Source organism: Coregonus lavaretus, assembly GCF_964263955.1.
Source record: "Coregonus lavaretus genome assembly, chromosome: 11".
NCBI classification, from domain to species: Eukaryota; Metazoa; Chordata; class Actinopteri; order Salmoniformes; family Salmonidae; genus Coregonus; species Coregonus lavaretus.
The window spans coordinates 52121241-52135726 of record NC_139998.1 but is presented as its reverse complement, the minus strand read 5'-3'; positions in this window follow the sequence as shown (position 1 = coordinate 52135726).

Sequence of the window (14486 nt, the reverse complement as noted above, 5' to 3'; positions counted from 1 at the left end):
TGACGTCATTTGATTTAGACCTGTTTTCTTTTTAGCCTACTGCCTTCCTGATGCCATAAATAATGTTTTATATTTATGCCTCTCATCCAACTCAGCACCAAAACTATTAATTCCTTGTTTTAAAGGACAGCATCCTGCTTTAACCTCCATTGTTCATCTAACCACAACAACGTGATAGCATTGATTCTTCTTCTATGGATTTTAAATGGCGGTTCGCAACCAACTTTAAGGTGCATTACCATCACCAACTGGACTGGAGTGTGGACCAGAGACGGGGAAGGTCTAAAAAAAAAATCCTACCCATTATTCTCATCTCCCTAAGGAAACGAAATACATCATTAAATACTACACCCCCTGAAGATTTTCTCAGCAGTTCACTTAAGCTTGGCTCTTTAACACCATTACTTAATTCTAATAACAATCTCTCCCTTTATGTTCCTCCTGACATTGATCACACCTCTCAGTTGGATGTTTTCCTACCAATTTCAATTTGCTGTTGAACCTTGTTTGTCCCAGTCTCAGCCTAATGTTGACACGTTCCTCCCTTCTCTCTTGGCCTGAGGACCTCCCTGCCCCCACCTTTTCCTGGACCTTATACTGGTGTCTTCCCTTTCCCTGCCTGTTCCACAACTCTTGACATTTGTTTTTAACCACTGTTTTTTATAAACCCCTCGGCTTCTGCTTAACTGATTGACAATTCCATTTCAACATTAGGATGTATGAGAGCCTGCTTGGCGAGAACATCCACCTCCCCATTCCTCTCAACTCCCACATGAGCTGGTACCCAGAAGAACATCACAAATTCCCCCATTTGTCTCACCCTATAGAAGCACTGCAAAATCTCATACAATACATCTTGTCTGCTTCCGAGACACAAATGAATTTAAGCTCATCAGTGCTGCCAGGCCTCACCTCCTCCACCCAATCTGCAGTCAATAGTATGGCCAGCAACTCCATTGTGTAAACAGATAAATGATCCGCTGCTCTTTTTGTCACTGCCACCTTAAACTTAGGATGACATCATTGGCTCATTCTAACCATGCTCTTGTCCAAGTCCTAAACTAAATCATTTTTTTTGTCTCATGGTGAGTTGACTTGAACTTTAACCCTTCTTGTCCAATTACTTTGCAACGTAAAAGTGTTTCACAAGTGATTGTTGTAAATCATTTAATCAGCAGCAGCAGAGAAACCCATAAAAAGTGCATTATTATTACAAGCAGCGATGACTATCCCAAATCTTTGAAGTGAGAGGAAACCTTATTACAGTGCTTGCTACTCCATCTAGAGGCCACGAGCGAGAAAGCATTAAAATGCATTCGGCTTCATAATATTCATGAATGAACCTCCAAAATTATTTTGATTCCTATTACCATTACTTCAGCATAATTCATAATTAATAACGACTCATGAAAGGAAATAAAATACATGTATTCACTCCTTTTATTGACAATAAACAATAAAATAATTTCTCAACATTTATGAACAATCATGTGACTTAAGCTTTCATTTTACAGCAAAAAATAATTTTCACAAAGTATGTGACAGAAAATGAATGATGATGATTTTTCTCGGCATATAACAAAAAATAATAGACATACATTTGACAAAAGTGCTATAACATAACATAACATCCATTATGATCCTTATCAGCACCATAATCAAAAGAAACCCCATCTGAAATGTAAAGATTACAGTGTTCTGGAAACATGATTATTTTGCATCAGCAGCGTTATTTGCCTCAATATTCAGGAAAAAGGGATGACCACAATTTAGGGGAGTGTAAGCCTAAGCATTTTGATGGTTCTGGGTCTGCAAACCGTCTGGCACCTTGTCCGGCAGACCCTACGGCAGCGTCCCCTGCTGCAGACCCTCCTGCAGACCTGCCTGCAGACTCTCCGACAGACCCTCCGATGAGCAGGTCCCTCGAGGTTGGATTCGGACTCACCCTATAATAGTAGATACAAGGAATGTTTAAAATCATACTGCAGTGATCATTTGGATTGTATATGTTACTTGTGCATTCAAAAGCATGGGAAAAGAGCATCACGTTGGAGCCCTCTCCCCGGTGCTTTTGAATGCCCCGCTAACTGATACAATCTGCTTCCACTAGAAAAATACTAGCCAGAATATTCTGGCTGTTGCTAAATAACCAGCTTACAAATTTAGCAACGGTTTAGACAAAACAACAACACCCTAGGTACAGTACCTTGCAAAAGTATTCATCCCCCTTGGCGTTTTTCCTATTTTGTTGCATTACAACCTGTAATTTAAATTGATTTTTATTTGGATTTCATGTAATGGACATACATAAAATAGTCAAAATTGGTGAAGTGAAATAAAAAAAATCACTCAAATAATAAAATAATGGAAAAGTGGTGCGTGCATGTGTATTCACCCCCTTTGCTATGAAGCCCCGAAATAAGATCTGGTGCAACCAATTACCTTCAGAAGTCACATAATTAGTTAAATAAAGTCCACCTGTGTGCAATCTAAGTGTCACATGATCTGTCACATGATCTCAGTATATATACACCTGTTCTGAAAGGCCCCAGAGTCTGCAACACCACTAAGCAAGGGGCACCACCAAGCAAGCGGCACCATGAAGACCAAGGAGCTCTCCAAACAGGTCAGGGACAAAATTGTGGAGAAGTACAGATCAGGGTTGGGTTATAAAAAAATATCAGAAACTTTGAACATCCCACGGAGCATCATTAAATCCATCATTAAAAAATTTAAAGAATATGGCACCCCAACAAACCTGCCAAGAGAGGGCCGCCCACCAATATTCACAGACCAGGCAAGGAGGGCATTAATCAGAGAGGCAACAAAGAGACCAAAGATAACCCTGAAGGAGCTGCAAAGCTCCACAGCGGAGATTGGAGTATCTGTCCGTAGGACCACTTTAAGCCGTACACTCCACAGAGGTGGGCTTTACGAAAGAGTGGCCAGAAAAAAGCCATTGCTTAAAGAAAAAAATAAGCAAACACATTTGGTGTTCGCCAAAAGCCATGTGGGAGACTCCCCAAACATATGGAAGTAGGTGCTCTAGTCAGATGAGACAAAAATGGAGCCTTTTGGCCATCAAGGAAAACGCTATGTCTGGCGAAAACCCAGTGAAGCATGGTGGTGGCAGCATCATGCTGTGGGGATGTTTGTCATCGGCAGGGACTGGGAAACTGGTCAGAATTGAATGAATGATGGAAGGCGCTAAATCCAGGGAAATTCTTGAGGGAAACCTGTTTCAGTCTTCCAGAGATTTGAGAATGGGATGGAGGTTCACCTTCCAGCAGGACAATAACCCTAAGCATACTGCTAAAGCAACACTTGAGTGGTTTAAGGGGAAACATTTAAATGTCTTGGAATGGCCTAGTCAAAGCCCAGACCTCAATCCAATTGAGAATCTGTGGTATGACTTAAAGATTGCTGTACACCAGCGGAACCCATCCAACTTGAAAGAGCTGGAGCAGTTTTGCCTTGAAGAATGGGAAAAAATCAATTTTAATTCCAGGTTGTAAGGCAACAAAATAGGAAAAATGCCAAGCGGGGTGAATACTTTCGCAAGCAACTGTAAGTCGAAAATAAGCTAAAATATCAAAAAAGGGAACTATCCCTTTAACCTGTGTCCTGTTATTGGTTCCAATGTACAGCAAACCTGACCCATAAAGGATCATACATCTGTTGCAGGCTCATCCCAAGTCTTTGCAGTGATGCAGCTTGATCCGTATTTGGACCAGCCTGTGGGGCATCGTTGCCTGCTCTCTGCCCCCTCATCTATGTCCTCTACGTCCTCCTCTACGTCCTCCTCTACGTCCTCCTCTATGTCCTCCTCTACGTCCTCCCCTATGTCCTCCTCTACGTCCTCCTCTACGTCCTCCCCTACATCCTCCTCTATGTCCTCCTCTACGTCCTCCTCTACGTCCTCCTCTATGTCCTCCTCTACGTCCTCCCCTATGTCCTCCTCTACGTCCGCCTCTACGTCCTCCCCTACATCCTCCTCTATGTCCTCCTCTACATCCTCCTCTACGTCCTCTTCTACGTTCTCCCCTACATCCTCTCCTATGTCCTCCTCAACATCCTCCTCTACATCCTCCTCTACGTCCTCCTCTACGTCCTCCTCTACGTCCTCCTCTACATCCTCCTCTACGTCCTCCTCTACATCCTCCTCTACATCCTCCTCTACATCCTCTACACATAAACTCACGTAACCCAATTTTGCAAGCTCTGATATTGCTAATTGGAATACAAGTAGTCAGTTGTCTGCCCTACATACACAAACAAAGAGGATTAGGATATCTTAATGCATCTTGGAAATATAGTGTAGACCTGTAAACGCAGAGATACAATAGGCGGAAATATCAACTAGGAATATTTATGATGAATGTAAGCTTTACTCTTTGGTAGCTGATTATTAGACAACTTTCCAAGTAAAATGTTATCTAGTTCAGTGCTGTATGGTTCTGCCTGACAAAAATACATACAGTTACACGTCTTTTCATGTTGGGACTATTGTAATCGTCTCTAAGGAAAACAAGTGGGCTCAGACATCGAAATTATTTTTTTGGGGGGTCCAAGGTTCCTTAAAGGATTTTGTATCCACCCTGGATTTTGCCTCAAATCCAATATGGTGTCCAAAATCCAATAATGGTGACATAATACCATCACAGGTCAAATCACATGTAAATATGAATTTTGTCGATGAGAGGCATTTTTTCAGAATTGTGTACAACCCTCATGTCCATAAAGACTGTTTTGGTGTAAATCTATTTTATTCTGAATCCAATATGTCCAACATGATTACACTCCAACCCCTTGGCCTGCATATAAATTGCCGGGTTTATTTTGTATTGTGTTATGCTGTCTTTAAAAGGGTTTCATGTGCCTCTTAGTATAACTAGGACTATGAGTGGCACTGCCATGCCTCTGTTGTGTTTGAACAGCTGAAGCCAACTAGCTTTTCAATGTGTGTTCATGTTGTCCACTACACAAGCACATAGTAGCGTAACCAAGTTACAGGAAAGCAACCTGTAACACAACAGTCAGCCACTCTAGTAGCGTATATGTACAGCTCAAACATTTTCTCTCTTTTCCCCGCTGCCTTGTTCACACTGGCAGTTTGAAGTGACTCAAAAGGCCCAAAAATGTGAATATCCGATTCGAATCTGTTCTTTTTCCTGCGGTCTGAACAGACAAAAAACACATGGAATCGGATATTTCAAGCCACATTTCAAACCACCTTCGTAACTGGTTTGAAATCAGCTACCAATCTGATTCCTGGCCATGCAACTTGTCTGAACTGTCAAATCTGAATTTTATTGTAAGGGATCGGGGGTTGGCTGGGTCTAGACAGAGTCTGACACTTCCCCGATCTACTGAGAGGGGGAGTCATCAGACTCGATCTGGTTCACCTGAGTTCTGAGCACACCTGTCCGTAATTAGGGTAGGATATAAGGTGTGCTCAGAAGTTCAGTCGGTGCGAGGTATTGTTCCATTGTGACTTGCTAAGCGTTTTGTTCCGAGAGAGAGAGAGAGAGGAGAGAGAGAGAGAGAGAGAGAGAGAGAGAGAGAGAGAGAGAGAGAGAGAGAGAGAGAGAGAGAGAGAGAGAGAGAGAGAGAGAGAGAGAGAGAGAGAGAGAGAGAGAGAGAGAGAGCGAGAGAGAGCGAGAGCGAGAGCGAGAGCGAGAGCGAGAGAGAGAGAGAGTTTGTTGTTTTTGATTACCCGTGTATCCGACCTGTGCCTTGTTGTTTGACTCCCCGTATTGCTTAATCCTCTGCTTGTCTACCCCAGTGATTACCGTTCTCTGATCCTGTGCCTGTGCCCTCGACTACGACTAAGCCCGCTCCCTTGGTACCTCTGCCTGTCTATGCCTGGCCCGGTTTTGACCACAGCCCGCCCGACCACGATTAAGCTATTCCCTTGTCTGTCCTCTAATAAAGCATCGCTATTCTGCGATTGGATCTTACCACTCTGTCCGAGTATTCATTACATTTATGCCCTGAAGTGGTTTTTCAGACTGTTATTTGGCATATCTTGTTGCTTTCTAGCTACTCTGTTGAGTTTGACAAGAACATATGGTAACTAGCTTGTTATTATCTAATTGTTTACAAACAAATTAGTGAATGTGCTAGAAAGCTAAACAGCTACCTAGCTAGCTAGTTGACTGCTTTGGCTAGCCAAAAAGGACTAGTTCTGAAAGTTGGATCATCTTATCCTTTGAGGCTTTAAGTGTTCCTATGCTATGATTTTGAACATTCAAAGCAACTGGGAAACATCCATGGCAGGCATTGTTGTCACCTTAGCTTGCTACATAACTTCTGAGTGATATGAGCACCACCAGCCCACACCACTGCACACACACCTGTCGTTACTATGACAACTAGCGTAGCCATGTCAGCAAATGACTGCTGTCTGAACATACACAATCTGATTTGGTCACTTGTAATTTGCTGTTTGGACCGTCAGCATTCCAAAATGGATTTGAAAAACAAAACAGATTTGATCATTAAGGCCTGCAGTGTGAACAAGACTTTAGTGTGCAAGGTTGTTTCAAAGTATTTGAGGGGACCAGGACATGAGTGTGTCCTATCCTTACAAAAATTAAGCATGGTAGTACAATAAAAAGAAATACCATGGTACTATCATGGTTTTTTGGTCACTACCATGTCAGGAAAATACCATGGTACTGGTACAAATACCATGGTAATTTCCTGCCAGGGTAGTGACCAAAACAACATTATAGTACCATGGTAGTTTGTTCATTGTACTACCATGGCAGGAAAATACCATGGTATTTGCACCAGTACCATGGTATTTCCCTGCCATGGTGGTGACCAAAAAAACATGCTATTTTTTTAAAATTGTACTAGCTACAATGGTACAAAAATGAACCATGGTAGTACAATGAAATAAATACCATGGTTTTGTACTAGCAGCATGTAGTGAAACATGAAAGCATGGTAGTTGTTTACAATGTATTATGAAGGTCTGTGTCCCACTGTTTTTCAGGCAAAGTGATCAAAAATTGTAATTTATGGTACTCACATAATGCAACATTGACTACTCACTCTGCAATGGCAAAGTGTAGGCCTAATACCCTCTTAAACCCCTTTAGCTTATAGTGACAAACCCCAACACACATGGTCTAGTAGGGTAGTGTACCCTCTTAAACCCTGGGACCTGGATAGGGTATGGTGAGAAGAATGAAGGGAGTCTGAAACCTTGAAGATTTAAAATAGTTAGTTTGTCTGATGCTTCTCTCTTCAATATAGTTTTCAGTTGGCTCTCTCTCATTCAACTGACTTGGCTACTCTTATACAATTCTAAATAGCCAACATACTAAACAACTATTTGTAAAAAATCTTATCTCATAGATAAATGTTCATCATGTAATTCTCAACATATCCCTAAAAATAGCAAGTTACAATGGGTGTGTTCATAAATTCACTCAGAGTGCGCTCTGGGCATTCATAACTTCAGAGAGTTGTCAGATTGTCCATTTGTAAATTCAGAGAGTTTCGCCCTAGCAGAGCTGATTAGGCTGTTTTCATGTTATCTAGAGCGTTGGTGACTGTAACTGTGCTGCTGGCAACAATTGAATTACCTTTTTTTTTGCCGACGTTTACTGACACCGGTCATATTCAAGGGGTGTTGCGCGGTCGTAAATTCATCAGTTATTCTGCACTCTGCCACACTCAGACTATAACCACTTCACTATACATACTGTAAGTGATTACAAAATGCCAACTGGGTTACCATATATCTGACATTCTCCCACATTTCAGGTTGCAACACAGGGAACCCAAACATAAGAAAAAAACGGTACTATTAATACAGAAAGTATTACCCCTTTTTCACAGCAACTATTTCCCTTTTTCTTTGATGTTACAGACAAACTAGGACCAACAATAGCAGCCTGCTGTCACGGTTTCGGCCGAGGCTGCCTCTCTTCCTTGCTCGGGCAGGCTTCGGCGTTCGTTGTCTCCGGAATACTAGCTGCCACCGTTGCATGTTTCTATGTCTAATTGTTGTCACACCTGTTTTCGTTTAGTGTATTAGTGTCCTATAAGTTCTCCTTGGGTTTGTGTTAGTGTTGTGTGTGATTGTTTTCACTGTCGTGCTTTGTTGTTGGATGTATTGACTATTTGCTCGGTAGAGCTGTCCTCCATAGTTTGGAGAGTTTTGTCGCACCTGTTTGTGCGCCCGTTTTGTTTCGCCTGCGCGCGGAGTTTCGCCTTCGGGCTATTTAGTGCTTGCACGGTTAGAGATTTCATTAAAGTCTTTGGAACTATACTTCTGCGTCCTGCGCCTGATTCCACCACCACACCCACTTACAACAACCTTGACAGAATCACACACCTTTAAATGGAATCAGCAGGAGCCGAAGCAGCGCAGGCGACGCTGGAGGACAGGGTCCGCCAGCAAGATGACCAGATCCTGCGGATGGGGTCCGCACTGCAGGAGGTGATCACCACCATCAGAGGCTGGGAGACCCGAGGGACACCTCCACTACCATCGTCCCTGCCCGCGCCATCGGCAAGTCAGCCTCTTCCCGCTCCGGAACCCAGAGGAGTTCGACTCTCGCTCCCGAGGGCCTACGATGGGACCGCTGCCGGGTGTCAGGGATTCCTTCTCCAGGTGGAGCTTTACCTGGCCACCGTGCACCCGGCGCCCTCGGGGCACGAGAGCGTGTCCGCCCTGATCTCCTGCCTTTCCGGTAAAGCGTTGGAATGGGCCAACGCAGAGTGGAGGAGAATAGACGCTAACACCATCACCTACGACGAGTTCTCCCGCCGCTTCAGGGCGGTGTTTGACCATCCCCCGGAGGGGAAAGCGGCAGGGGAGCGTCTGTTCGGCCTCCGGCAGGGGAGGAGGAGTGCCCAGGAGTTCGCCTTAGAATTCCGCACTCTAGCGGCGGATGCAGGGTGGAATGAGCGGGCCCTCATCGATCACTATCGATGTAGTCTACGTGAGGACGTCCGTAGGGAGCTGGCCTGTAGGGACACCAGTCTCTCGTTCGACCAGTTGGTCGACATGTCCATCAGGCTGGATACCCTGCTAGCTACCCGCGGACGTCCCGAGGGGGGTCCGTCCATTTCACCCTCCAGCGCTTCCGAGCCGTGCCCCATGGAGCTCGGTGGCGCTGGCGCTAGAGAGAGGAGGGGTCGGAATACGAGGAGGTCCATCTCCTGCACCAACTGTGGTCGGGGAGGACACACCGCGGCTAGGTGCTGGGGATGGCCTCCTAGGGGGGAAGTTGGCTGTGATTACGGTCTGGGGCAGACCCAGCAGGAGATGAGGAGAGTGACAGAACCTGTGAGGGTGACCTCAGGTTACCTAGAGGTTACTTAGAGTGTACGTCATAGATTACGACTATGAAGCATTGGTTATGAGCACAGCTCCACAAACGTATACATTTGAAGATGATCCCTAGGCTTTGATGGACAGTAAAGGTGTTGAAGGTGGTGGAACTGATCAAGCATGGTGCACAAAGAGGACTATCTCACAGTCAATCCCCAGCCACCATACACAATCACATACAGCATATTTAGGTTCAGTTTGACCATCCTTAGGGGTCTCTTGTTTGCCATAGATGGCATTATGTCCTTATGGGGATGTTTGGGATTACTGAACAGTTTTCCAGACCAATGCATGAGTTACCACAGCATGAGAGCTCATTCTTCACATGCGAGTCCAGTTCAGGTGTCACATGGGCAGGCCAGCCATGGGTGGTAGCAAAATAGATACATCTCAGCTAGCACATTTGGTGCCTTGGAAGTTGTGGGAACATGTTTTTGCTTTCACATTAGTTTGGGAATGAAGTCATACGTATCCTGACTGGTAAAACGGAAGGTTTTCAAAACTTTCTGAGAACAGAAGTTAAAATTTCGCCTGTTCTGGGAAGGTTGCAAGGAGGTTCTGAGAACGTTTTACTCTGGTTCCTTGAAAGTTTTCCTGGGAGGTTTTATCTCTGTGAATGTAAATCATACGATATCTGGAGGTTTTTGAATAACTTCCTTAAAACTTTCTCTGAATTTTTCAATAAGACTTTTAATACCACTGCTAGCTTATTTTGGGTTAACTTTGTTTAACTCCAAGTACAGATAGGACACATGGAAATAATGTTTCTTAGACATTGATCATGCAAACACATTTCTTTTTTTTATTGTGACACGGCATCAGTGAGATTCAAACCTGTAATCTTGTGTTGTATATTCATGGCATTAGTCCACTGTGCCACCAGGATGGAGCTAGCATGCCATGTTTTTTTAACACATACAATTCAAACAAACCCCATTTCAAAGGAAGCAAACGCTTATTAAGATCAAGTGTAGCCAATGAGTGGGTACGGCCAACACACCTGAACACACTTAACAAGATAAACAATTGAGAGACTTTTGTTGATGCTGAGAACGGTGGTTTGTGTTTTTTATGGAAAGTTTCCTTAAAGTTCTTAGAGCAAATTGAGAACATGACTTTAAATGTCCAATGCATCTCAATATCAAATCATTTCTGGGTAACAATTCGGTATACCTTACTGTGATTGTTTTAAAATGGTCAAAAATAAACAAAAATAGCTTCATAGCAAAGAGCAATTTCTCAAGCAAAAATGTTGCTAGTACTGTCTGAGAGTGTTCTGAGGGGGAGGAGAAAACTGAAAACTATTAACTAACTAATTTACCGCCTGTTGATGTCACCAGGCAGGCCAAAACTAAATTCCACCAAAACAGGCTGCAATTTCAGGCGGTCTTTTCAAACAGCTCTTACACTAAAAGGGCTTTATCACAATTTTCACAATTTTCACACTAATATTCCAACCTCACAGTGTTCAAATATATATAAAACACAGGACAATCACGTTTTTGACTGCATCGGGCCTTTATATAGAATAATGAGGAAATCTGTAAGAGAAGTTATGCTGAAGTAGTGAACTTCCCACAGAAGAACGTTGTTTATTAACGTTCTCTGAACTATTTGAGAACATTCCCAATGTCAAACCAGTTGGAGAACGTTCCTAGAACAGTACCAAAATTGAAATTAAATGTAAACATGTTTGAACTTTAAAAAAAAGTTTTGTTAAAGTAGTCAAATACCAAGAACATAAAGTTTTTCCTTAAATGTGCTGAGAATGTTCCAAAGCCAAGCAACTATCCTACACCTTTCCTGGAAGGTTGTGGGATGGTTGTATGCAAAATAACCATAGGACAACCACGCTCTCACTAAGCTCTTAAAAACATATGGTTCTCAGAACGTTATGTGCTAGCTGGGATTTGAGGAGAACGCACGCCAGCACTTTCCAAATGGCATTATGGCTGTTGAATGGCCTCCTGACACGTGGCAGTCCACTTCCGTGGTGTCTCTGTCTTTATGAACTGCCTGAGGGGAGGACTGATCGTGGAGTTGGCCTATCGAGGACAGTTCTGGGAGATTCAGGACGGAATTGACATTGGAGAGGTGTGTTGGTTCATTGTGCTGAACACCCGCCTTATGAGCTTGTCATCATATGTGGTTGCATCCTCCGTATACACCATGTTACCAAGTCAACATGTACGGCAGGGTTCCCCAACTGGCGGCCCGCGGGCCGAATTTGTCCCGTGGGTAGTTTTATTTGGCCCCCCAAGTTTTCTGAGCAAAAACATTTATAACTTTTAAAAGATTTTTTTTGTTTAATTTTCATTGTTGAACATAAAAGACTGTAAAATCACCAGGGTATCAGCTCTCAAGTGATTTTAACTTAAGACATCTGTTCCCAAGTATTCTCACTCATAACAGAGATATATACAAATGTAAGCAATGTTTGAAATTATTATGTTTCTGTCAAACATTATATCTGTTTGGGCTTCTTGCAATTTGAAGTATGTTCCGGCCCCCAAACATCCACTCAAAAAAAATTGGCCCGCGGCTGAATCTAGTTGATGACCCCGATGTACGGCAACTCCAGAGCAGACTGGGAGATTCAGGATGGCATTGACATTGGATAAGCACAATTCCAATGACATGTGAAGGCCCACTAAGTTGATGGCATGTCTTCTCAATGACTGTCAAGTTGTGCTGGTTCATTGTGGTGAACACCTGCCTTATCCGTGTGTGGTTGCATCCACCCCGTACACCATAATGTCACCAAGTCAACATGTATGGCAACTCCAGGGCAGACAGCCAGGATGGTGGACATGATAAAAAAAAAAAAAATTAATGTGCCATCTGAACCCAAACTGCATAAGAGTGCACCGTAACATCCCAATGAGCATCACAAATGCAGTGAGCCAGCGGATGGTCATTTTGGATTCAGGCAGCCGTATCGGTCTAGCAATGAAACAAAGCTTAGTTCTAAATAATGAGGTGACTTAAGAGACCAATCATGGAGGTACAAGTTATACCACAGTTGGTATACCGCAAATTGTAGAGCTCGGGATAGGGTGTCCTGGGTTGCCTCATTGATCCTCAAAGAGGGTCATGACTTGGAATAATTGGTGTTGCCATGCCAACCAGTCTGCTGCCTTTACTATATCCAGACAATGGTGTTGGAGTGTAATTATGGCAGGTCTGCTGGATTCCCAACCTAGTTGAATTACACAAAAATAGTATTGAGTACAGGTCATGTGAGGCAAAATGCATCATACTGGCTGTATTTCTGTATTTTGAAAACTTGATTGCTGACATGTAAAACATTTTGGGACTATATCAACAATGGACAAATGAAACAAACACCAGAAGATAGTTTTGGAGTGGAATTCTCCTTTTTAGATCTTTCTGTCATGACAGACAGCAAGGTCACCTCCCAAATAACAAATCAAGGGCTCACATTTTACAATCTTCAATTACACCCATAAACCCAATCTATGGTGCAGAAAGAAAAACAAGCCATGAAAAGGAAACAATATCAACCTTTATGAACAACTAAAGTATGTTGTACTTTGTTCAATTGCTACAGGACTATACTGTACCTACACAAATCACCATTTCCAGTTAACAATTCTTTGAAATTACTGATTTACAGATGCTGCAGAACGTACCTGTGATTCACTTAAACAGGTAAATCCTATTCTCACCCCACACTGTGTTGCTGCCTGTTTTGATATGTTTTTCAGTGAGGTCTTTCTGATTGTTTCTAACATTAGTGTCCTCTGATTGTTACGTATTATAATCTTATATGTCTCGTTTTCAAAAGTTAATCGTCTGCATGGCGAGGTTGACCATTTCCCTGTTACTCAGTGCTACCTTTGCTCTGAGTGGTGCAGCAGGTAAGACACACAGCAAATACACTTTACACTTTACAATATTGACACTTTTCACCTGCCAGTCTTATCTGTGTTTTTGCTGTTGCTGAGGCCCAACCTTCACTGTAATATTGCCTGTTCTGTTCTTGTTTCAGAGCCCCTACTGGAGGAAAACATGGAACAAATCCCTGCTCTTTGTAAGTTTTTCTATAGAAGTCTATATTGTCTTGTGTATGGCCAGGACATTGAAACTCTAGCATGTTTTGTCCGTTCTACTCATTCAATACCTTTCCTTTTACAGTGCCCTTTCTGGAGACTAATATTGAAAAGGTTCCTGCTATGGGTAAGTTGATTATTTATCAGTGAATACAACTAGTAGAGGTTCCTCTGTCAAATTGTGTTTCCTACCTCAAAATAGTATCCCTCCTCACTGAGTTTGTCTCTGTTTTTATAGAGGATCTGAATGATGAGGGAAACACCTTTGAACAGAACCCACCTCTTGGCAAGTCTGTACCAGGTAGACTCCCCTCACTAGTACATGCTTTCTGTTGTCAGAATAAGAAGTGTGTGAGTGAGTAGTCGTGTGTAAACACAGACACTGCGTTAACATTGCTACCACAGGTCTGTTTGAACTCCACCCTGTGCCTGTCCTCCTCCCACTGACTGATCGGACAGAGGAGGATGTAGAGGAGGATGTAGAGGAGGACGTAGAGGAGGACGTAGAGGAGGATGTAGAGGAGGACGTAGAGGAGGATGTAGAGGAGGACGTAGAGGACGTAGAGGACGAAGAAGAGGATGTAGAGGAGGACGAAGAAGAGGATGTAGAGGAGGATGTAGAGGAGGACGTGGAAGAGGATGTAGAGGAGGACGTGGAAGAGGATGTAGAGGAGGACGTGGAAGAGGATGTAGAGGAGGATGTAGAGGAGGATGTAGAGGAGGTTGTAGAGGAGGATGTAGAGGAGGATGTAGAGGAGGATGTAGAGGAGGTTGTAGAGGAGGATGTAGAGGAGGACGTAGAGGAGGACGTAGAGGAGGACGTAGAGGAGGATGTAGAGGAGGACGTAGAGGAGGATGTAGAGGAGGATGTAGAGGAGGATGTAGAGGAGGACGTAGAGGAGGATGTAGAGGAGGACGTAGAGGAGGATGTAGAGGAGGACGTAGAGGAGGACGTAGAGGAGGACGTAGAGGAGGACGTAGAGGAGGACGTAGAGGAAGATGTAGAGGAGGACTTAGAGGATGTAGAGGAGGACGTAGAGGAGGACTTAGAGGAGGAC